Source organism: Dermacentor variabilis, chromosome 11, assembly GCF_050947875.1.
Source record: "Dermacentor variabilis isolate Ectoservices chromosome 11, ASM5094787v1, whole genome shotgun sequence".
NCBI lineage: Eukaryota > Metazoa > Arthropoda > Arachnida > Ixodida > Ixodidae > Dermacentor > Dermacentor variabilis.
In genome coordinates this window covers 2,017,621-2,041,519 of record NC_134578.1, presented here as the reverse complement: position 1 = coordinate 2,041,519, position 23,899 = coordinate 2,017,621, and the positions used below count along the sequence as shown (strand labels likewise).

The 23,899-nt window shown below is 46.3% G+C and overlaps 1 protein-coding gene and 1 long non-coding RNA gene across 3 annotated transcripts in view; one reads left to right on the top strand and one right to left on the bottom strand.

Moving 5' to 3' along the window:
* LOC142563797 (isobutyryl-CoA dehydrogenase, mitochondrial-like) overlaps positions 1–23,899 on the top strand; it is a 129,724-nt gene that overhangs the window by 13,768 nt on the left and 92,057 nt on the right. The window lies entirely within an intron of this gene.
* Positions 1,523–15,091, bottom strand: LOC142563798 (uncharacterized). The gene is made up of 3 exons (XR_012824416.1): positions 14,941–15,091; positions 4,966–4,999; positions 1,523–1,604 (listed from the first exon to the last, which is right to left on the bottom strand). It is a non-coding gene; the product is annotated as an uncharacterized LOC142563798 (long non-coding RNA).

The following is a 23,899-nucleotide window of genomic DNA, read 5'->3' as shown; positions in this document are numbered from 1 at the left end:
ATGAAAGTGTTAGGTTAGGAAGCGAAACTGCAATATCATGGCACAGTAGTGGCAGCTCATGTACTGAACGAAGTAATTTTTCCCACTTGTGCAGTCTATGATTTATTGTGTGTTTTGTGGAAGCCTGTGCAAGTCACCCTGTATAGGGTGACTTGCACAGGGTGACTGTGCTTGCTTCTGTGGGATGTCGTGTCTGCCGAAGGACGAATCCCAACATAAAAACGTAAGGACTCTTTAATCGACTAACGATGGCAGCGGACGTGCACACCAACGCTACGTTCGTCCCAGTAGCGGAAGGTAGAAAAGCGGTCCTTCTCAGCCAGGCAGCCTGTTTTTATAGCCACCGTCGGTGACGTATACCTCGGGTGACGCGGCGGTGGCGCTATGCTTTATCGGCCACGCACTCCAGCGTGCAGCTGTGTTATGCTGGGCCGGATGATAGGAAGACGGAGGGTGCGCAGAAATATGCGCGGAGTGTGTCGGCACACTTCCAAGAATGAGTCTGGCGCATCATTTCTTCTTAAGCATGTTCATCTTTGTAAGTTCAGCAACATATAAAACAATGTAATAAAGCAAAAACAATTTGCACAAGCCTCTGTAAATTTTCAAAAATCCAGATTTGCTACAAGTGTAAAACAGCAACAGTGATTACAAGTGCGAAATTATGTGCAGTAGGTCTCAATGTTTCACACAATGTGAATTGGATAATTAACATATGCTGCTGGGCCCGTGCAAACCTTAACATTACCTTTTACTGCGGTCAGGCTTAGCATGCAGTCCGCCTGCCCCAACATGAAGGAAAGGTGGGTGGCTCATGCAAAAGTGTTGCGCACATAGATGGCTCTGTGCAGAGAATCATTGTGTAAACTGAACCATGGCCCCTTGTATGGCCATTTCGCACAGCTATTGTTGCTGTCTGATTCCTCCAGGAGATGTGAAAAATGATCAAGATTTGCAAATCTGCCAAGAACTTCTTTTTATGTGTGCCATTTTTCCGGTATTATTTATACAAGGAAATGAAAACTATAAGGTTGTTTTTTTGTTGTGTATGTGTGCTTGAAATAAGAATGACATAGAAAAGTCATTCACCATAAAGTAGCAAAGAAAGCGTCTAGGACAGCTATCAAGAGTCAATTCACGATAAAACAATTAATATTACTATTTAAATTAGTCACTCAGCTTAGCACGCTTCCAATTTGATGGTCGTGAACTGAAAGCGGAAGACGAACATCTCCTCTATTAATTAAGTGCCAAACAATTTTTTTTCTGTACGTATCCAAGAGCTCTGTGCATTCCGCTCTAGGACAAAATCTGCATTCCCTAAAGGGCGCAGAAAGTGCAGCCAAATATAAGCAGCGGGATGTGCAACCTAGCCTGCAGTTAATGCGCGGTGTCACATGCTGTGTCCCCAAACTGTTTAAGCACAGCTCAGATATGAAGAGAGACAAGCAGACTGTAAGTGAATATTTTAGACCAGTGCCAAACTCGCCTTCTGCAACCTGTGGGAGTTGTAGAGTCGTAGCCGCCATCCAAGTATATGTATCCACAGGTGGCCTTTTTGTACAAAAAGCTCAAGAACGTTATATATCAATTTTCGTTGGGCCCTGAAAAAGTAAGCTCATTCAACGAGGTTATATATAGATGCCATAGGGGGCATGCAAGAGGTGGCATGCAGGCAAATTTTGAAGTGCGTGGTTCAATTCCCTGCCCTGAAAGAACAAAACATGGTGGCAATTCTCTATCTGCACATAATAAAGGTTTTTTTGTGGGTGACGTGTACTGAAAACTAAAGTGCGAGGTTTATTAATGCTTCTATAGCAGATTACTTATGCAGGTGTTCCAGAGCTGTACTAGCATTTATTACGAACGATGCAGGAACGTTGGCCAATGTCCAGAAGGAACTGAATGTGTCATAAGGTGTAAATTTTGAGAGAATGGGGAGTGTCTTACACATGATGCATGCAACTGTTGAGACTGTCGGTTAATTACAGGCTTTGTAGGAAATTACTTAGGCAAGTGTCCTAATCCGGAGTGTCATAAGACCATTCTAAAATGTTTCAAAGTTCTAAAAGAGCTGTACATGACAGCGACTTCACATTCGGTGGATAAGGGGTGCATTTTAAGTGTCATGACTAGCAAAACTTAATTTTCCAGCCTCATTAAAAGCTAAAACACCGAAATTAACAAATGCGCCACCGTACACAGCAGCCTGTGGCCACTACGTTTAGCATGCTTATGCTATTTCTCAGATTTAATGTTAGCCTCTTTGTGTGGTTTACGTAGTTTAAACATGGTGGCGGTCCCAGCCGCCTGCTTCAAACTGAATTTGGCATTGCTTTTGTAGAATTCACTTCATTGCCAATGGCTGTAAAAACAGCTTTTGCTTATTCTTGGGCTTTTGACAACAGAGTATCATAGATAACCTTGCACAGTTTTCTAGATTGCTTTTCTTTTTGTACACGTCCGGGCATAGCATCAGGAACTTCCAGGATGGTAGCGCCACCTATTGGCTAAGTCGGGAGATAGGCACGTCGGCATATGGCCTCTGAGATAGGGAGCTCTCGGAGGCCATGGTCGACAGCTTGTACTGCTTGCATGAATTTCCCCGCGGATTGGCAGACAGGAAAATGACAAATGCACTGCGCTTACGGCTTTCATTGTGCTGCCTATCGCACTTTTCAGATGCATACGCAAAAGTTGATGAATAGATAGAATCGCTTAGGTTTACTATGTATGCGAAATTCAATGTAATCTAATAGTGGCCCACACGTAAACTGCGCTATCATGCTATACCAACACTTGCTTTCTCCAAAGTTCATTTGCGGACCGTTAATGCTATTTCCCTTAATCCCGCTATTATGCTAACATTAAACCAAAACTGTCTAACATATCAAATTCTAGAGAAAAAAACTCCCGATAGTGTCCATGCATTGAAATTGGTAACTGCAAGAGCACTGCCATGTCGCTGCTCTGTGCAGGCGCAGATGGGGACATGTGATTCAGACAAGACCCACAATGAACGCAATTCCAAGCCTCCCTCAGTATGGCAGAGTCACCTAGCTCAGACGCCTGCAAGTGCATTCTTTCACATATGGCCTCTTGTATTGGGCGGTGCACACGAAGACTGGGAGCGCTCCTTCAGGCACCGTAAATTTTACATCAAAATTTATGGGATCTTTCTGAAAAGTGTACACAATGGACTTTACACATTTTCTCTACATACATGCTATGTGTAAATACTTGTTTTTGCATCTTATTTTGAATATTTGTAGCATACAAGAATCTAGCCTTTGCGGTTGCCACTTTTTCTCTCAGCTCTTCTTCTAGAGTTAGTATACCAGCTCTGTGCCTCTGCTAGTGGAAATGTGCCATGCTCTTGACACCTCCCCCGACATTTATTAAATAATGAGCTCCGCATTCAAGCAAACATAGTGGTGGCTCATACCGGGCAGTGGGTGCAGTTAGGGAACACCAGGTGGTCAAAACTAATCCGTAGCCCCCACCACATTGTGCCTCATAATCATATCGAGGTTTTGACATGTAAAACCCCAGATTCCCCTTCTTTTTTTTTTTCAATTTCCTATTTCTGTCACAAGCATGTGGTGAACAAGTACACCATGCGGAAGGTGTTCTCTTTAGACCGTAGAGTTTCTCACTATTACCTAGAGGGAAATTTGGCACCATCGTCTATGGGAGTTTTCTAATGAGCCCTGTGTCATCATGGGAATGACGATATATGGTTGTGCGAGGCTTGTATTATACGAGGCTTCATCTAAACTTGCTTATGGCTACACAGATAATGCAGTCCTAAAATAAAAAAAATGGAGGACGCTTAAGCTTCGCCTTCAAGAGTGGAACGCGACAGCGTTCCCGTCGACCCGCCAAGGTGTGTAAGACAATGAGCTACGGCGCAGCGACTACGCGCCCCGCATCGGACGCGGTGAGCGTCGAGCAACGTATCGTTCGGCGCGACAACGAAATGTGCGCCGGAGCAAGCGACGCACGCCTGAGCCTTAGAAACACCTCGTTTCTAAGGCAACACCGCATTCACTAGAGGCGCTTTTGTACCGCTTTGAAGCATCGAACTCGTGGCTCAGTGGTAACGTCTCCGTCTCACACTCCGGAGACCCTGGTTCGATTCCCACCCAGCCCATCTTCGAAGTTGCTTTTTATTTATGAAGTGCCTGCCGTCATTTATCGCTCACGGCCAACGCCGCGGACGCCGACACCGACAACGACGACACCGGCTTTTCTGCGACACGAGCTCCTTAACGCTATCGCGTTAAAATCTTCATAAAGGTTTTCATTCACCCATATTATATCTTTCAGTGATGCTCACCTACAATGCATAATCAACCAAAGACAAGCAAGAACAGGTGGCAAACTGTTCCATAACAAGCACAAATTTTGTCATCTGTCCTACTTTAGCAGCCCAGCGATACTTTTTACGTTTAATATAATTGTTCATCCAATTACAAGTCCTCATAATCAAACAAAACATGTGTTTGTGTAATAATAAAGCTAAAACAGCTCTTTATGTGCCGTTTTAATAGGAAATTATTAATGTGACAGACAGAACAGTGATAGCCAGGCATGCCTTCAAGGTGTCCTGGCTCTCCGAGGATGATTATAATCCAAAGTCACCATATACAGGCTTTCCCATGTATACAACAGTGCAGCCTACATTCTTAGACATACTTCAGTTTCACAGCTTCGCTCGGGGGGTGGCTGAAATTATGGTCGTGTGAACTAGTGGTGCTGCAACTGTGTCTTTCGTCACTTCTACCGCTTCTGGTTTCGCCTCTGTATTGATTTTGGTGGTGCTCTATTGTCTGGTGGTATACTGTCATCATGTTGTTGGTGTTGTGTGTTTTAGTAGGACGTTCTGGCAGGCTAGTTGGTTCATACCTTTAGACATTTCTTATATATGGCGAAAAAACGAGGACACAAGAAAGAAACACTCACCACACCATGAGCGTAGACTGCCAACTATTTATTTCTGCAAAGCAAGCAACCAACATATTTCATTCGGAAACGTGTGCACATGTCCGCATTGTCACTCTCACATGTGCCAATAAACATAAAAACTTAAAAGATTATCTGCTGGGTAACAGTGTGTCCAAGATTGTGACAAGCGATCGCCAAAACAGTCATGACCCATTCTTACAGCATCATGAAAGAGGAAGAGAAAAAATTTAAAAAGAAAATGGAAAAGCAGGAAGAGACTGAGTATGTGAAGGAAACAGATGGGGCACTTAACAAATAACCAGTGTAGAGGCAAAGGATGAGGACATAAAATCGTTTGAAGAAGCAAAAAAAGGAAGAACAACATAACAACAAACGGGGAATATTACACCAATCAACAAATGTGGAAATGACATCATGAAGGAATGAAGGCTCAAAATATGGCTTAATGAAAACGACCATAGAAAGAAGGGGTGACGGTGACTAGTGAATTTACAAACGTGACTATGGAAAGAACGGGACCTGGTGAAAAAAAACTAATGCTTGGTGGCACTCACAGCACGAAACACCTACGATAAACAAAAACTGAAAACAAAAACAAGAAAACCTTAAACCGCCAAAGGGAATCTTTTTAAAAGGCATATTCCAGAAAATTGACGTCTTCTGGAACCAACGAGACAGATGGTGTGCTGATACATTTGTCAGCATTTTTTGTGTGTGGAACCCTTCGACAATCTCGCTTTCGATCTGATCCCTCGAATAGAACAGGAACGTTGTGTTATTAAAAGTTCGTTTGCAAGGGTTGTTTCTTCCGCCCTCTTTTTTTCCTCTGCATCTGTCACAGTGCAGGGCTAAAGTGCCACTGGTGATCCCATGCCCTTTCATTGAAACACCTGCCCGTTTGTCCAATGTAAATGTTGTCACATGTCAAGGGGATCGAATACACTACCCCACAAACACAATCCGTATAGTGCGTTTTATGCATGGTTGAACATTGTGGCCTAGTCTTTCTCTTGCCTGTCACCACGGGGCACACTCTACTAAGCTTGCATGGAGACGTAAAAATGGCCTTGACTCCATAGCTGCTTGCTACTTTTTTGATGTGTGAAACTCTATGAATGTAGGGCATGACCTGCAGTTTTTCTTTCTTAAAGGGAAGCTGAAGAGTCTGTCGAATTCAATGAGACGCTCATATACGCATGCGGGAACCTTATAAACCATGTAGGTAAAATTTGTTTTTTTTTTTTTTTCAATTAGGAGCGACGTAATCGTCGGTTAAAATTGCGCTGTAGCTCTGCCCCCGGTCGAATGCCGCGTGCTGCTGCTGACGATGCGAGCGGAGACCGGAAACCGTGGTGTTGTGACGTCAATTCTAGTGTTTTGTTCCATCGCAGCCTGCGCGACCGTGCCTGACCGTGCTTGTTTCTGCGTGCGTGCCATCGTAATCTGCTTCCATCGACCCTGCATTCCTTTGTTGGTGCGTCTGCGTGTATGTAGAGTGGTAGTCAACGTGTGCAGCATCAACTGAAGTAGTGGGCCGATCATGCCGGCTTTCTGTGCAGCCTACGGTTGCACGAGCACCAGCGGCCGCGACGATGTTGTCTTCCATTGCTTCCCACAAGACAAGAAGCTTTTAACAAAGTGGGAGGCTGCTGTGAAGCGAAAGAATTTCAAGCCCTCAAGAACAACAGCGCTGTGCTCCAACCACTTCCGTGACGATGATTATCACGAGAATTTATCATTAAAACGTGCGTTAGGTTTGCCAGTCAAGTCGGCTCGTCTAAGGCCCGGCGCAGGGCCGTCAGTGTTCGTGTATACAAGGAGCGTACACACGAACTCGCCCAAACCTGGATTTTGATTTACTGCGAGCTCCTTCGTGTTAGCACGCTGAACGGAAGGTGCATGTTTATCTCCCGCCTTTGACGCAGGTTTCGTCGCAAAGCGCCGCGAATTTTCTATTTGCACGTGTGTTGTAAAACAGCCTGCATGCAGCTACCATAACGCAGTGCAAATGTAGAGTTTGCATGTGCTGGAAAGCCGGCGCACGCCAGGACGCTACGCTCCCCCCTTCTCTCGTGCACAGCGAGAAACCGTCTCATGTAGCCAACGGAATTCGCCACCTTTACGACTTCGGTTAAGAGTAGTGTGCGGATGGCGCACAGATGAAGATCACTACACGCACTGCATGAACCAGGAAGCTTTTCACGCGTTTAAACCGTCTTTGTAGAATGCCGACAGCTTTGGACAGCGCACAAATGCCGACGATCGCATCCCCTATTACGTTCCTCGAGGAGGCATGTAGGGACACAACACTACAGTTGTTTGACCGGAAACGAGCTCACTAGATCGGCGAAATCACTAGATCGCTTTGCAAAAAACATACTCACCAAAGAGCATTTCCAACACGAGGAGATCCCAAGACTTCGCTTTCATTCGCGTCGAAAGCACTGCTCGCACCAGCATCGTTTGCTTCTTCGAGAGGCCGGCTCTTCGCAATCGGCTCTTACATGTAGGGAGTAACGCCGAACTCCTCAGAAAAACGCAGTCTCTCTAAATTTTCCATTACCTCTTAATTGTCCATTACAGCACCAAACTACCTGGCACCGCGCTTCATGTGTAGCAGCAGTGGTCGGTCACTAGAGTTGACGTCACGAGGCGCCCGACCAATCACAGGCGGAAACGAGACGCGCGAGCTGGGCGTGTCCGCTGCTGCACTTTTCGTCGAAATAAAATATATTTGCGCTTTCTTTCGCTCAATTTCGATATGATATTCGAATTCGGAGGCTTGAAAACCATTATGTACACATGTTCACTCATTTTTTCTGGAAAACCTTTCAGCTTCCCTTTAATACCCTCTTTCTAGTGCTTTTTACCTTTAAGCTTTTGCAGGAGACTTTCGCAGGCGCCATTAAACTCTGAGGGTATTCAGCCTAGAGGAAGGGCCTAACTTGCTGATGGAAACTGGTTTTTAATTTGTGCTCGCGTAAATTTTTCAGGGCGGACTTAAATACAAGCTAGGGTTACGTTGGCTCTTTTAAATAGTTTGTAATGTGCAATTTCTAACGGCAGTGGGGCCTTTGTCCTTAGGTTGTAATACAATAAAGGGGATTTATTGAGGTTCATAGCGACCGCCGGTTCAAGGATGCACCGAGCACAGTCCCCGAGCTCGAGCCTCTGCTGCACGCTTGATGCTGCCGATACTGCTGACTCTGCGCTCACGTTCGTTATCTTCTTACAATGGCCCCGCAGAAATAAAGGAGCCATCCTGGCGACTTAGTTTTCTGGAAGGACGGTAGAATGGTGATACGGCTTGAGACGCTGAACGTGAACGACCTCGCGGTTACGACGTCGCATGTCGGATGGCAGTGTTAGCGGCTCAACCAGGTAATTAACGGGTGATGTTCTGTCGAGAACGCGTTATGGCTCGTTGTACTTCGGAAGGAGTTTTGAAGCGAGCCCAGGCGTGCAGTGTGGCACTAACAACCAGACGAGAGTGCCTGGGAGAAAAGTGGGAGTCGAGTTCTGGGCTTCGTGAATGGCTTTTTGACGGTTCTGGTCGTCCGAGGTGAATCGGTAGGCCAGGTGCCGACATTCTTCCGCGTGTCTGGCGGCTTCCGAGATTGGCAGGCATTCAAATGCGTCCAGCCAGTAGGGCAGAATGGTGTTGATTGTGCGCGAAGGATGACGGCCGTAAAGAAGGTAAAAGGGTGATAATCTGGTAGTGGCCTGAGTCGCAGTGTTGTAGGCGTAGGTGACAAATGGAAGAACTAGGTCCCAATTAGAGTGATCAGGTGAGACCTACATAATGAGCATGTCGCCAAGAGTTCGATTAAAGCGTTCCGTGGTACCGTTAGTCTGTGGGTGATAAGCAGTGCATTTACGATGAACAATAGTGCATTCAGCAAGCAGTTCGATGACTTCAGATAAGAAGGCGCGGCCCATGTCGCTTAAAAGTTCACGTGGACCTCCATGACAAAGGAGAAAACGGCAAAGTATGAAATTGGCGACCTCCTGCGCTGTAGCATTTGGTAGAGCAGCAGTCTTTGCATAACGGATAAAGTGGTCTACCACAACGATTATCCACCTGTTGCCGGTAGGAGTCAACGGAAGTGGCCCGTAGAGATCTATGCCCTTGCGATCAAAGTGTCGGAATGGGCATTGTAAAAGCTGGAGTTCACCGGCGGAGTTGTGCAGTAGCGCTTTGTGGCGTTGGCACTCATAACAAGAGCGGACGAACTTCCGAACGAAATTGTACATTCCCCGCCAGTAATAGCGATGTTGAAGTCTTTCATAGGTCTGACGACTCCCACGTGGCCACACTGAGAGTCGATGTGAACGAGGAGCAGAGCTCTGATCGCAAGATTCTCGGAATGACGAGTAACCAGGTGCGTCCCTCTGGGGCATAGTTACGTTGATACAGTAGCTGGTCTCGAATCGCAGAAAAAGGAACTTGGCACCGAAGCATACACAATGCTGGAAATTTCGACGTGTCCGAGAGAAGGTCGAGCAGAGGTGCAGTCCAGGGATCATTACGCTGTGCACCAGTGATAGTGTCAAAGTCCAGAGAGGACAAGGTTCACTCGCAAGAAGAGTCGTGACTGGCCTTCGGGGGAAGCAGTGATCGGGATAGCGCATCAGCGTTGGAGTGCTTTCGCCCAGAACGATAAACCACGTGGATGTCATATTCTTGCATTCGCAATGCCCAGCGGGCAAGGCGGCCCGATGGGTCTTTGAGCAACGACAGCCAACATAGTGCGTGGTGGTCGGTCACTATGTCAAAAGATCGGCCGTATAAATATGGGCAAAACTTGCCAAGCGCCCACACAATAGCCAAACACTCCTTTTCTGTAACGCTGTAATTGGTCTCCGTCTTAGTTAACGTGTAACTCGCGTATGCGACCACGTGTTCTGTGTGGCCAGGTTTTGTGTGGCCAGGTTTTGTGTGGCCAGGCCACTGCTTGCATCGGTATGAATTTAAGTTGGCGCTTGAGGGCCAAAATGGCGAAGAATGGGTGGCATCGTGAGAAGATGGCGCAAGGTTGTGAAGGCTTAGTCACACTCTGGAGACCATGATGAGAGATCTCTAGCGCCACCAAGGAGCTGCGTGAGAGGCGATATAATTGACGCAAAGTTTCGAACGAATCGCTGGAAGTAAGAGCAGAGGTCGATGAAACTGCGTAGCTCTTTCATAGTGGTAGGTTTGGGGAAGGCAGTAACAGCACGTAGCTTCTCGGGATCTGGGCGAATGCCCTCCTTTGACACGACATGGCCTAAAATTGCGAGCTGATGAACAGCAAATCGACATTTCTTCAGGTTAAGTTGCAACCCGGTGTTGGTTAAGCAAGTGAGTACGTGCTGGAGGCAGAGTAGGTGCATTGCGAAATCAGGGGCGAACACCACAATGTCGTCAAGATAGCAAAGACAGATTTTCCATTTGAGGCCGCGCAGAACATTATCCATCATTCTTTCGAACATAGCAGGTGCGTTGCAAAGTCCGAGAGGCATGACGGCGAATTAAAACAAGCTGTCTGGTGTAACAAAGCAGTTTTTGGGCGATCGGCCTCTGTCATTGGAACCTGCCAGTAACCTGATCGCAAATCCAGCGAAGAGAAGAACTCGGCTCCCTGCAAAAAGTCCAGAACATCATCGATGCGTGGTAATGGGTAGATGTCCTTCTGCATGATCTTGTTCAACCATTGAAAATCAACACAGAAGCGAATGAAACAGTCTTTCTTTATGACGAGGACCACAGGAGAGGCCCATGGGCTCTGTGAAGGTTGAATGACGCCTCGACGGAGCATGTCATTGACCTGGTCTGCAATGACACGATGTTTCATAGCGGACATGCGATATGGTCTTTGTCGCAGCGGTGAGTGAGAGCCAGTGTCGATGTAATGCTCGACTGTCGATGCACGACCAAGAGATGTTTGTGCAACGTTGAAAGAACGGCGGAAGTGCTGAAGGATTGCGAGAAGTTGAGATCGCTGCGAATGCGTCAGATCTTCGGCGATGAATGGGCTGAACACACCAGTCCATGTTGAGTTGGGTATGGAGAGGGCACTCAGTTCATGGACGGCAGTAGAAGGCACTTCATCGAGGACGGAGACAATTCATGTTGAATCGACCGGCTCGACGTAACCAAGGCATTCGCAGTGGAGCAGTGATAGTGGCGATAAAAGATGATTGTAAATGGGTATCGTGCTAACACCAGCGGCAAGGTCAAGAGCTGCAAAGGGCAAAGGAAGCGCTTTTCAGGTAACAAAGTGATGAGAGGGCATGAAGAAGGCCGTGCTGTCGGATATGGTACTACAGAATACTGGTACGAATGCTGAAGAGCACGGGGGAATACAGGTGTCCTCTTTCATGACAATTTTAGTGGCAGGATGAGCATCGACCGAGGCCGGGTCACCAAGTTGGAAAAGTTCAATCTCAGCCCGAGCGCAATTGATGATGGCATTGTGGCGTGAGAGAAAATCCCATCCTAGAATAACGGCGTGAGAGCACTATGAAATAACTATGAACTCAATTGTGTATAAAACGTCCTGTATGGTCACACGGGCAGTACAAGCAGCGTTAGTGCGAATGGGTTGAGCACTCACTGTTCGAACCGACAATCCAGGCAGAGACGTCGTCACTTTACGAAGCGAACGGCAAAACCTGGCATCCATAACTGAAATAGTGGCACTGGTATCGATGAGGACGACTGTAGGAACATCTTCGATAAGCACATCGATGACATTGGCAGGTAAAGGAGGAGGACTTCGGCATGCGGACACTTGTATAGTTCTTGCCTCGGGAACTGTGACGTCTAGTTTTCCTCTATGTTAGAGATGGGTCGTCGACGCATAGGGGAAAGCGATCGATGACGTGGGGAGGGTGATCGGAGGCATTTGAAGCGAGGACGGCGATCAGTCTGGGAGCGAGCTGGTGATGGGTCGAAGGGTCCGTAAGGTGCATTTGGATCAGGTGGCACATAGGGCACTTGTCGATCGTCATCAAACACCTGCGATCGGCGGCGGCAGAACCTTGCGACATGACCGGGATACCTACGTGCGAAGCATATAGGGCAATTGTTTGGCGTACGCCACGGGTTAGCGACGGCAGTGGTGGTCCAGGGGACGGGAGGGGGAGGGTGCACAGGCTGCTGGAAGCGATGCATGGGCACACTGCGAGGGGCCATTGCAGCAACCGTTGCATAAGTGACTGGTTTAGTCACGACATCCTGCTGGTTAACAGCCGGCTGCGCTTCCGTGACCTCTTCATGGATCACGTTACGGAGATGAGATGGCAAAGTGCTGGCAGACTCCTGAGTGATGGACACCAGAAATAGCTGTCGTGTGACTTCTTCGCGGACAAAATCCTTGATTTGGGTTATCAGGGAGGCTTGTTCGAAGGACGGTGGTTAGGCTGCAGAGTGATGCCGCATTTAGTGGGGCATGTCGCCTTGTCAGAGCTCACTGCTTACGTAATTCATCATAGCTCTGGCACAAGCTGATAACATCGCCAACAGTGCGCGGGTCCTTGGCCAGAAGCATCTGGAGCGCATCATTATCGATTCCCTTTATGACGTGCTTGATCTTTTCTGCTTCCATCATGGCAGCGTTCACGCGCCTGCACAAATCGAGAACGTCTTCTATTGGCCTCGAGCTCCACCACTGGAAAAGCTGGCGCCACCGTCGGCGTGACATGCTAGGAGGGATCACGTGGACATAGCGGCCGCGTCGGCTGCTTCGGGAGCGCCGAAGCGAGCTGAAAACGAGTTTAAATTCCCTTGTACGCTGCGGTCCCCATTTAGTGGCGAAATTTTCCCACTTCGAGTGTCTGCTTTACAACGCTTTAAAGCACTACAATAGGTAGTGGCTGCCTTTGAAGGCGCGCAACATGGTAGGCTACTCTTCGGTGGCGCAGGGCCGGACGCACGTAACGGAGGCCGGTGTCAGCCTTATTAGGGAGTTTTAGAATAGGGGCCCCAATAGTTTGGGGCCCCAAAGAGCTTTGCGGGTGTTAGCGTTGGGGTACGTAGGAGTGAAGAGTTTTAGAATAGGGTTTGACGTTTGCAGATAGCGTCTTGCGCTGACAGCGCCACTACGGCGTCAAAGAAAAACTATCAGAAATAATTAAATAAAATATACCATTTTATGATAGGAATAATAATTTTTACTTGCGTGTATTCGCGTTTGAGTACAATTTAGAGGTTATTCTCTGTAAGCAGCAAACAATTCGTTGCGCTTAGTTTTGAGCAAACCAATTTTACTAGCCTTCACCAGCCAAGCTTAGCCGTGTTAGGCCTACGAGCCATAAAATCCACAATCGAATTCAAAATCAGCGGCGTCTAATGAGTCAATCTTAATAACACACGCTAGTTGAGAGAAAGCAATAACCGCATTCACTTCTCCTAGCTTGCGAACTTCACGCGTTACCGCGAATTGAACCCAGTTTTGTGCTAGGTTAGAGCCGTCGCTTCGATGGGTGCCGCCAAGTTTGCCGACGCAAAGCTTTTGGAGCCGCTATTTGGGCTCCCGCTAAATTGGTGAAATAGCGTTCCCAATGCAAAACCCAAACAGAGTTTGCGTCTTGCGCATGCGCAGTGGCGTCGACGCTATTTCTTTGGGGCCCCAAAACGTTTGGGGCCCCTATTCTAAGACTCTCTATTCACACGTAACCACAGGAGAAGAAGCTGCGTGAAGCTTGGCTCGCGAAACATAAAACCAGCAAACAGTCATCGGCTACAACTCGGTTATGCAGCAAGCACAGACGCGAGGAAGATTTCTGCTACAGCGCCCCGTCTGCGATGTTCTGAAAACGCGCACTGAGACGCTCGTTCGAGTCCACTGCCCGACTAATGACATGATGGTTTGGTCTATGAACTTATCGATGCTATAGATACTGGCAAGTTCAGTGGAGTGGAAAGGCAGCGGTAAGAAGCACATTTAAAAAAGCACGGCATATGTTCATGTTTGTATTATGAATTAATGCACTGGATTACAAAAAAGAAACAGCGGGAAATCACATGATTAGAACACCGATAAACATACAGTGCGATGCAACTCGAGCAATAATATTGAAACATGCAAGAATTTAGAAGAAAAAAGAAAGATTGAATCGTCGCGACGGCACATCACAGTCCCCGTAGGCGTCGAAGTCACTACAGTAAAATTATTTTTGAACAGCTCTGATAGCGCCCACGCAACAATGGTTGCTTGTATACTGTCAAATGCTCATATTCTGCCGCCTGAAGCTCATGGCACTGAGCGAAAATGCGCACGCGGTGAAAGCGAAACAGTGCGCGGATAAGCATGCAGTCGCGCAGTCGGTCGCTGCGAATCTGCGCGATCGTGCATTGAGGCTTAATTCGTTCTATTACGCTCCATTTAGTTATACAAACACTATAAGAACATATTTCACATAGTTTGCTGTCAGCGTATATCTACCTTTCATGCAAGAAGCCGGTTCGGGAGACTCCATCGCGGCGACCGCGCGCAATGGCGTTCACTGTACGTATTCGGTAAAGAGATAGCGTCTGAAAACGATTGTGCGCTTTCAGTTTGCCCAAGATTATTATTTAGACAGTAAAAAACTTCTCTCGTTTCGAAAGTACTTACAGAAATGTCCGGGAGAGCTTGCGCGTGGTGTTTTCAGTGAGCGCTGACAGCAAAACTTATGAGGAGCGCGCCGCGTGATCCCTCATACTACGCCAGCGAGGCGCTTCCGATAGATGGCGACTCCGTAACTCCTCGCCGCCAATATAGCTGGTGAATGTCTCACTCGTGTCCTGCGCGTGTGTACGCAAACGCTGCTCCACTCGGAGTTTCCTGACGGTGAGTCGGTCAAATACTTCTGTAATCGACGTCTTGAACGCCAACCACATTCGGATACCCTCTCATGATTTCTGAACCAGAGGCTGGCCACGCCCGCGAAGTGGAATGATACGTAAGCCAACTTGTCTGAATCATTCCATTTGTTGTGAACGCTCACCCGTTTGTAGGACAGCCACTCTTCAACGTCGTCATCGTCGGTTCCGCTGAAGATGGGAGGCTCCCGTTGGCGAACGGTGCCAGCGCAAGGGATGGGTGGCGATGGAAGAGTCTGCTGGTCTGCGTCCTGCATGGCAGAGGGTAGCGTCCAAGAACGGAGTTCCATGATGGTAGAGCGTAATGTTACCCCGCACCTCCCCCACTTATAAAGGGGATTTATTGAGGTTCGTAGCGACCGCCGGTTCAAGAATGCACCGAGCACAGTCCCCTAGCTCGAGCCTCTGCTGTGTGCGCGCTTGATGCTGCCAATGCTGCTGACTCTGCGCTCACGTTCGTTATCTTCCTTACAATACCAACGGATGTCTTTTGGATCAAAATGAAGACTGAGGTCCAAAAACTGAAAGTAGTTATCCCTGGCTAATTCGTGGGCAAGTGTGAGCCCCCCGAAGCTGATCGGAATATCTTTAATACGTGATCTATGGCATTATTAAGCTTACTTGTGCTGACACGTGGAGTATGACTAACTATTCATCAACATAATGGAAAAATTGGAGGACGCTTAAGCTTCGCCTTCAAGAGTGGAAAGCGATAGCGTTATCACACCCCGTTCGCACCGCCCATTCATTCGCTCGGCATGCTCTTGACAAGATGAAGGGGAGAAGCGGGCGAGTGGTGTGCCACCTGTCGGGGCGGCGCCATACATTGCGAGGAGGGGGTCTTCTGTGTTTGCCGCAAGATAGCTCTGCGTGTGCGCCAAGCACAGAAGAAATGTAGTGGAAACATACTTCGCTACTCGTTTAACTGGGACTTCTGTAAGTTACATGCTCATAATTACCGATATACACTGCAGTATAACTTTCTACGGCACGTTTCTAAGGCAACACCACATTCACTAGAGGCGCTTTTGTCCCGCTTTGAACCATTGAACTCATGGCTGAGTGGTAGCGTCTCCGTCTCACACTCCGGAGACCCTGGTTCGATTCCCAACCAGTCCATCTTGCAAGTTGTTTTTATTTGTGAATTGCCTTCCGGGATTTTTCGCTCACGGCCAGCGCCGCCGACATCGGCTTTTCTGCGACACGAGCTCCTTCACGCTGTCGCATTAAAATGCACACGACACGATGCCCAGAAATTAATTGTTGAACTCTGTTGATCAAATGTTGACAGAATGAAAAATTTATTCATCACGCGTTTCAGTAAATCCTGTTTCCGGTGATTTCTTTTGGAACACCCCAGTCAGGCTAAAGAAATTATGTAGAGACATTGTCTGTGAGCGCCTGTGGTGCGGTGATTTGTAAACCTTGAAATGCCTAATCAATTTTTATTGGTGATGTGCATGCATTTAAAACTAAGAAGAAAAAAAAAACCATGAGTATTGCTTACAGAGCACGGGCACATAACCTGCCAGAGAAAAGGCATAATTACTTAGAACGGTTACTCAAGTAAATAAAAGATGTCACAATGTTTGTTGCCGATTTGGTTCGTCGAAAAGAAAATAAACCTTTGACCTATGAATGTTCACTTTTGGAATGTGTTCTTGCCACTTCCTGCCGATTACATTGAACCTACATCTTTTTTATATCTGTGAGCAACTAAAAAGGCACTCACTCTTAATACTGCTGCTTCTACACATGCACTCATTGTCTTTATCACACATGTTAAGTATAAGCTTCCAGAAAAAAAGAAAAAAAAATGTTGAGTAAGGCAGTATGGGGCTTCTAATTTCTAAAAGTTAGTTGGAAAGCAGAGTGATGGCATACGACTGCTCATTTGCTCAGTAAAGCTGCAGCTTTGAGGCACCAGCTACATGTGTCTTTTGAGGTCGGTACAGGGTAATTTTTTCTAGCACCATTCTTGGCATAAAAGTTTGAGGGGGTAGCTAAACTATTCAAGTAAAACTCTTGCTTGGGCTAGTTGGTTCATGCTTGAAGTAGTAAAGGCAAGGTGCAGAAGACCAGGACTCTAGAAGAAGAACACAAACGACAGGACCGGCGCCGGTCCTGTCGTCTGTGTTCTTCTTCTAGAGTCCTGGTCTTCTGCGCCTTGCCTTTACTACTTCTAGCTAAACTACATTCACTGACGAGCAAGCGGTACAGGGTACGGGGGTGAAATGACCCATCGCAGCAATCGTGCAGCAGATGAAGAGCCGTGCACGAATATAGCTGCATCCGCAAGACACAATGGCACAGGTACAGGGGCACAGTGAAGTCTCTGTTACTTAAAGGGACAGATAACCGCTCAGAACATGAATCTAGATCACCCTACTTATGGGAAGGTTACCTATCGTATTGGTTAAAATTAGCCATGTTTTTCTCATCAAATGTGGATTTCTATTTTTAATTCTTCACTAAAATTCGCGGCAAATAACTTTTGTTTCCCCACGTGGCAAAAACATGAAGATGCATAAGAGATCTATCATGTGACCTTTTATTATTCTGCGCAGTTCCTGGTCTCTTTATTAGTATTGGAATACAGCACACTTTTTGTGGTTATACCTTTTTATAACGTGCAGTATGCAGATAGGCTTTCGTTTGCAGTATGCAAAAGAGTGGCGCTGCCTTCGCCTTCTTTTCCGATGAGTTGGCTTGGCTCATCCATCGACAGAATAACGACAATGGGAACCAGCCAGCCATGACGTAGGCATTTACTTGGGGAAAAACACTGTATAAATATAAGAAAGGCCTGTATAACAGCACTAACTTATTGTACCAGCCTTTTCTTTTCAAGTGTGGTTGAAAATATCAAAATGTAGGTGGTTAACAACAGTTGCACTCATTCCTCTGAAAGAAGAACGATGGGTGGCTTTCACAATTTGCGAGCCGGGCTATCTGTATCGCTCTCACTTATCTCAGCTTTGCTGGAAGAGGGGCTCTTACTTTTTTTAGAGGGTGCTAATCCCCATGATATAAATAGTGCATTGGAATGGAGCAATCAAAATACCGAAATTTTCAAGATGTGCCTTCTCAAGACGAACCGAAAAATTCTGCTTACAATATGTCCACGCACTTTTGGAAGAAACCTCTGCAGGTGTAGACACTACGGAGGGTGAGTTTTGCGTTGAGTCATATAAAACTAGGCCCTTAAAATTTGTTGTCAGTCCCTTTAAGCGGAAGCTTTAGCTCGAGCCAAACTCTGATGGCACCTATTCAAATAAGTGAAAAATGCAGAAACACTTTTCTGAGATAACCACTGGGCTGATTTTAATGAAGTTTATTACATTTGAGAGAGAAATTTAAATTCTAGTGATTGCTGGAAGCAGAATTTTGATTTAGCACCTGCATTCATTAAAGGGCATTATCAAAAATTGGCAAGATTGAAAAAATAGAAGCAAGAGGTTTACAATTTCGTAGTTCTGCACCTAGAACAGATATTGCAGTTCTATGAACTGCATCAATGAGAGCGTCCAAAGCAGACAAATTTGATATTTCAATTTATATATTACGTGAATTTGCTAGATTGTTTACAAGGATTTTGCAAAAGTTCTCACAACCTAGTAGTCTTTTTGAGAGCCATGTATAAGATATCAATTTTGTCCTGTTTAGATGTACTATTAGGTGCAATTTGCAGGATTGTGATATTGCTGAATTTAGAGTTGTAAGCTTTCGAAGTTTTGGTTTGTGAAAATTTCTGAGTTTTGTCTATATTTATAAAAAAATTCGAAACCAAGCTACTAGATTTTAACGTTTACATTTAAATGCAACAAACCTCATGAAATTTGTTGCAGTGTTTGCCTAGAAAAACAGTTTCTGCTTTCCCGTCTATTTAGATGGGAACCCCCGAGCTAAAGCTTTAAGCGTGGCAGGTTTGTCACAAAACTTAGTGTATAGCTAAGCTACATTTACCGACAACAACCAGTGCAGGCCAGTAGGGAAAAACGACGCATCACAGCAGGAGCAGACGATGCGTGGAGTGTGATGAAAAGCGCGACTGCAACACAGGTAGTTGCAGCGACAGCCACTGTGTCCATCGGCCAGTGGGCGTGCATAGAGAGCTGTGAAACTGAAGTAGAGGTCACTCTCAATGATGTATTAACGTTGAGCGTAGCAGTGCCAGATTCCCATCTAGATAATACAGCGAGAGGCTGTGCTTTAGACAATGGAAGGATGGATGGATGCTAGGTGCAGCGCTACATTTCCCACTTAGCGGCATACACGTGCCATTTCTGCATTGCACTAGCCTGGTACTCCACTACACTACAAAGCTATGCTGCAGATATGGTGTCTAGAAACTAAAGAGGAAGCTTTAGCTTGGGTGCTCCTATCTAAATACATGTAAAAGAAGAACTCGTCTTTCTCGACAACCACTGCGGCAAATTTGATGAGGTTTGTTGCATTTAAAGGACAAACTTAAAATCTAGTGACTGTAGGATTTGAATTTTTAATTTAATTTGTCAATTCTATATAAAGAGTGGCAAAAATCAAAAATTTTCAGAAAACGAAGCTATCAAGTTTACAACTCGAACTCAGCAATAAAAAATGATATCACAATTCTGTGAATTTAATCTAATAGTACATCTAAAGTGGACAAAATTTATATGTTACACATGAATGTCAAAAAATTTAGTAATGCGAAAATACAGCTTTTTGCAGAACCCTTGTACACAATAGGTTTGTTCGATTCAGAAAAAGGTGCACGGCACCTCAAACGAAAAGGTGCAGGGGGTGCCGGGCTGCACCCACTCGCTGCAAGGTTCAAGGGTGCAGTGCACCACGGCGGCACCTTGCGTTGCACCCCGTTCAATCGAGCACGGGGGTGCAGGGTGCACTGCTGCACCTTGGGGAATCGAAGGTCTAGGTGCAGTGCACCGTGAATAGGTGCAGAAGGTGCAGAGAAACTTGGCTGAATCGAATAGACCTAATGTAACAAAGTCACGTACACTCTTAAAGGGACCCTGAAACGATTTTTACGATTTTCTGCAAACGTACTGAGTTGTTGGAGTAGGTCCTTCTGATCATTAATTGACGCATCTATGTGCTCACTGTACAGCGTGTAATTTAATATAAGGTTTTAAAAATGCACATCGCTGCCGATCACAGCACACTGTGCGGTGGAATTTTAAACCGCCCCTACCCATATGACGCAAATCACCCATATGACGTCAGTGGGGCAAGCTATCCGATTGGCTGACCAGGGCGCGTGATAGATAATTCTTGCAACTTTATGGCAAACAAATGATGTTCGTAATAGTGGGAGTGTTAGTTAATTTCTTTTTATAGAAAGAAAGTAACATAAAGGGAATGCACAAGAACAATTTTTCAGTACACTTAAGCACTTCCGGCACACAGCAAGTGTCGTCTGCTTGTGTTACAACGTGCTCCATCTTTGACGAGAGCTCCGCCGTCAGTGTCGGTTTGTGTTTTCGCGAGCGCTATGATTCGACTTTGTTGCGTTGTGGACCGCAAACGTAGTGACTAGCAATATGTCAAGCTGCGACATTGTGGCCCTCTGCAAGCCAGTAGACGAGCGGACTGGCTGCAGCGCATCGGACTGCCGCTATCCGATCGGCGCCAGGATTTGTGCGATTGCGGCCGTCACTTTACACCGGAAGATTACTAACGCAATAGCGTTTCGTGAGTCCGGTATTTGGGTAAACGCAAGTGCAAGGGGACAGGGCCTGGCCGTGTCCCCTTGCGTGTCGTTTCATGGGATGAAGAAAAGCGCAAATGTGAATTGTCTGCACGGTGCAGCCACCTGGTGGCATAGAGCTCAACCAGATACAGTAGCAGTAACAAAATGTATTCTTTGCTGCTGGCGTAAGTTTTTCGCAGGAGTGTAATCGTTAACATGTTGTTGTAAATGTTTAAAATGTTTTACACTTGGTCAGAGCAGTATTAGCTCTTTCTTTGGCTGGTTAAGCTCTGCGCCAATGGGTGGCTGGACCGTGGAGACCGATCGGGCAGCTCACGTACGTCTACGCTAAAGTTCCTTCATCAGCTTGAGTTTATGCCTCCACTGTTCCGTCGCAACGTTCAGCTAATGTGTGGTTACCGGAATACCAGACACTTTCGGCGCTGCGACAGAGTGCTCGCAACGCACGCTGCTTCGATAGCTCTCGCTTGGGGTCGACGGCCAAGTGGCTAGCGAAGAGGTTTTGCGCGGGCGGGGGCGGGCTCCAAAACAACTGGAAGTGCACGATGTGACGTCGCATCGTGACGCAGAACCAGTGAAGGCGGAGCTTAGCCCCGATCGCTCGGCGAACGAGTTGAGGAGGAAAAGCATGGCTAGGGAGGAGGGTAACTTGTAATCGCTTGTAGCTCCATTAAAACATAACGCTTCACTTAAGTTGTGGTGCGAATGTTCTACTTAAGCTATACCCTACGCGTCTACAAAATTTGTCCGAACCGTTTCAGGGGCCCTTTAAACAAATGTAAACCCTTTGAGGTGTATATTTGCCACACAACAATAATCATCTGTCTTGCTTGTGTTTTTTTTTTTGAAGACCTTGCTCCCGCTACTTTCCTGTCGAGAATGCCCTCATGCTGGTAACGCGCATGCCGTTCGTGACTTGGAAGTACCGGGCTCGCAGCGAAGGAAATGCGGACAAGACAAATGGCGATTATTGTTGTGTGGCAAGATACAACCCAAAGGGTGCAAATTTGTTTAAGAGTGTACACTCTTAAAACGCTTGCACCCTTTGAGGTGTATATTTGTCCCACAGTCATAATCGTCATCTGCCTTGCTTGCATTTCCTTTCTTGAAAACTCGGCGCTCACTACTTTTCTGTCGAGAGTGCTGTGTCACCGCGCAATCCATTCGTGACTGGGAAGTACCGCAGGTGTCCACCAACCGGGCAAACCGGGAATTCTCAGGGAATTTGTGCTTCTTTCAGGGAAAATTAGCTGTAATTTTATTGAAAGGGAACGAGAGTCGCGTTAATGCTGGCTCCCAGAGGAATCGCAACGAATCATCATTGACACCGTGTCGTCTGCTGAAGGTATTGACAGAGTAGTTAACGACCGATTTTCCAGATGCCAGATAATTCGCACGGCTTCGCGGCACCACCATGTACCCCATAGAGTCGATGTATATTGCCCTGACAGCAGGTCTGTAATGGCATTAATCAAAACCACCACCGTCGCCATTTTGATTATCTCGCCGCCTCGAACCGGAACTCTCGCACACAGCTCCGCTGGCAGCCATAGCCACCACCACGGCTACGCTAGGCCTAGCTGCATCTATGTTCGCTATTAAGCTTCTTGCCGTGCGGCGCCATGTTTTTCATTCAAGGAATTTGTTGCTGTCAGCAATGGCGCCGACTCCGCCTTTGTAATCCTCACGATTGGCTTCGAAGCTCGCAAAGCGCAACGCGTTGCGTAATGCCAGTCTTCGAAAGTTAGCTTCGCCTCAATACAGTAATGTTACGCGGTGAAGCATAAGCTTGAGAAAGGGCAACTGTTATGGGGCATAGTATGTATTCCTTAATAATACACGCGTGCACCCCCTTCTCTTGCCACAGTATGAGCGCCGATATGCCTAATAAGTGTACTGGCAGGCCTTGAGAGCGTTTTCGGACGTGCCTGTGGCATTTTGAGCCCTTAAGGGCAGTTAAAGACATGCATTCATTTTTTTTGGACACTCTCGTGGCCCCTAGGAAGTCCAAAAAATCGGACGTTGACTGTACAACTGACCAAGAGGATACTTCAAATGGTCTGTGGGGCGAACGCATAGCGGAAGGAGGATGAGAACAGAAAGTACCAACGCACTAAGGAATGAACAAGAAAGGAAGCATGCCACCGCCTCTTTGGAGGAGCTTGAGCTAAAGAAAACATTGTGTTGGCTGGTGGCGAGATGCAGGTGTCCTTCATTCAAACCAAAATAAACTCTTTTAAGCAGTGAAACCCAACACAGATGTTCTGTACAGGCTGTGAGTATGCCAGGACAGTTGAGGATTGACTTTGCAGCTCCTGAGAGAGAATCTTAGTTGTGAAAAAGTTCAGGTCTCATACCAATGAGCTTGCTATCTGTTGATGCAAATAGCTCATATTCAAAAATATTTACTTCTGTATGCATCTCCTTTTCACTCGTATTTGAAAATGTTCGACTCGATTTGGAATAGGTTTTACCATTTTTTAAAAATATATTTTATTTGCTGTGCATTTTAGTAACACCTTCCTTCTGTTTTCTTTTTGAATAAAATAGATATTACTCCTTACTATTCAAACCGGATTGAGTCATTTTTTGTTTCAACATGCTTACTGGAGAGTGGCAGCATTGGGTAACATGGGGTTAGCCCGCCTTGACATAAAACAAAGTTCTGGCCCATTCAAAGAATTTTGCAAAGGCGCTCAGGGAAAACCTGGAGAACTCAGGCAATTTGGAAGTGTCAACTTGGGAGACACCCTGTACCAGGCTGGCAACATTAAAGAAAGGAAACGCGGGCAAGACAGATAATTATTGTTGTGGGACAAGCCCCAAAGGGTGTAATTTTTTTAAGAGTGTAAAATATAAAATGACATATTGAATTTGTCTACTTTCAGTGATCTAATGGGGGCTGTTTACAGAACCGCAATACCTGTTTTTGATGCAGAGCTATTAATTTGTAAACTTCGTGCTTCAATATCTTTTTCTAACTTTCGAATATTTGAGACTTTTTAACAAAACTCATGCCCTAAATCGAAATTTTGCTGGAAACAGTCACTAGAATTTAACTTTCTCTCTTAAATACAACAAATTTCATTAAGATCGGTCCAGGGGTTATTACAGAAAAATGTTTTTGCGTTTTAGATGTATTTGCATGAATAGGTCGCACCGGAGTTCAGCCTGAGTAGTGTGTACTAGAATACAGTTGAGTGGAACAAGCAGCTGGGGCGGCGCATGCTTTGCAGTGAGGCACGCGACGACGAAAAATTTGTGTGGCGGCAATGCGATCGAAGTGGATTGGGCCGCATCAAGGTCGCGCCGTTGGAAACTGCCGGCACGGTACTTCTCGGAAGGGTCAATCGTACTACTTCGCCGCTGGT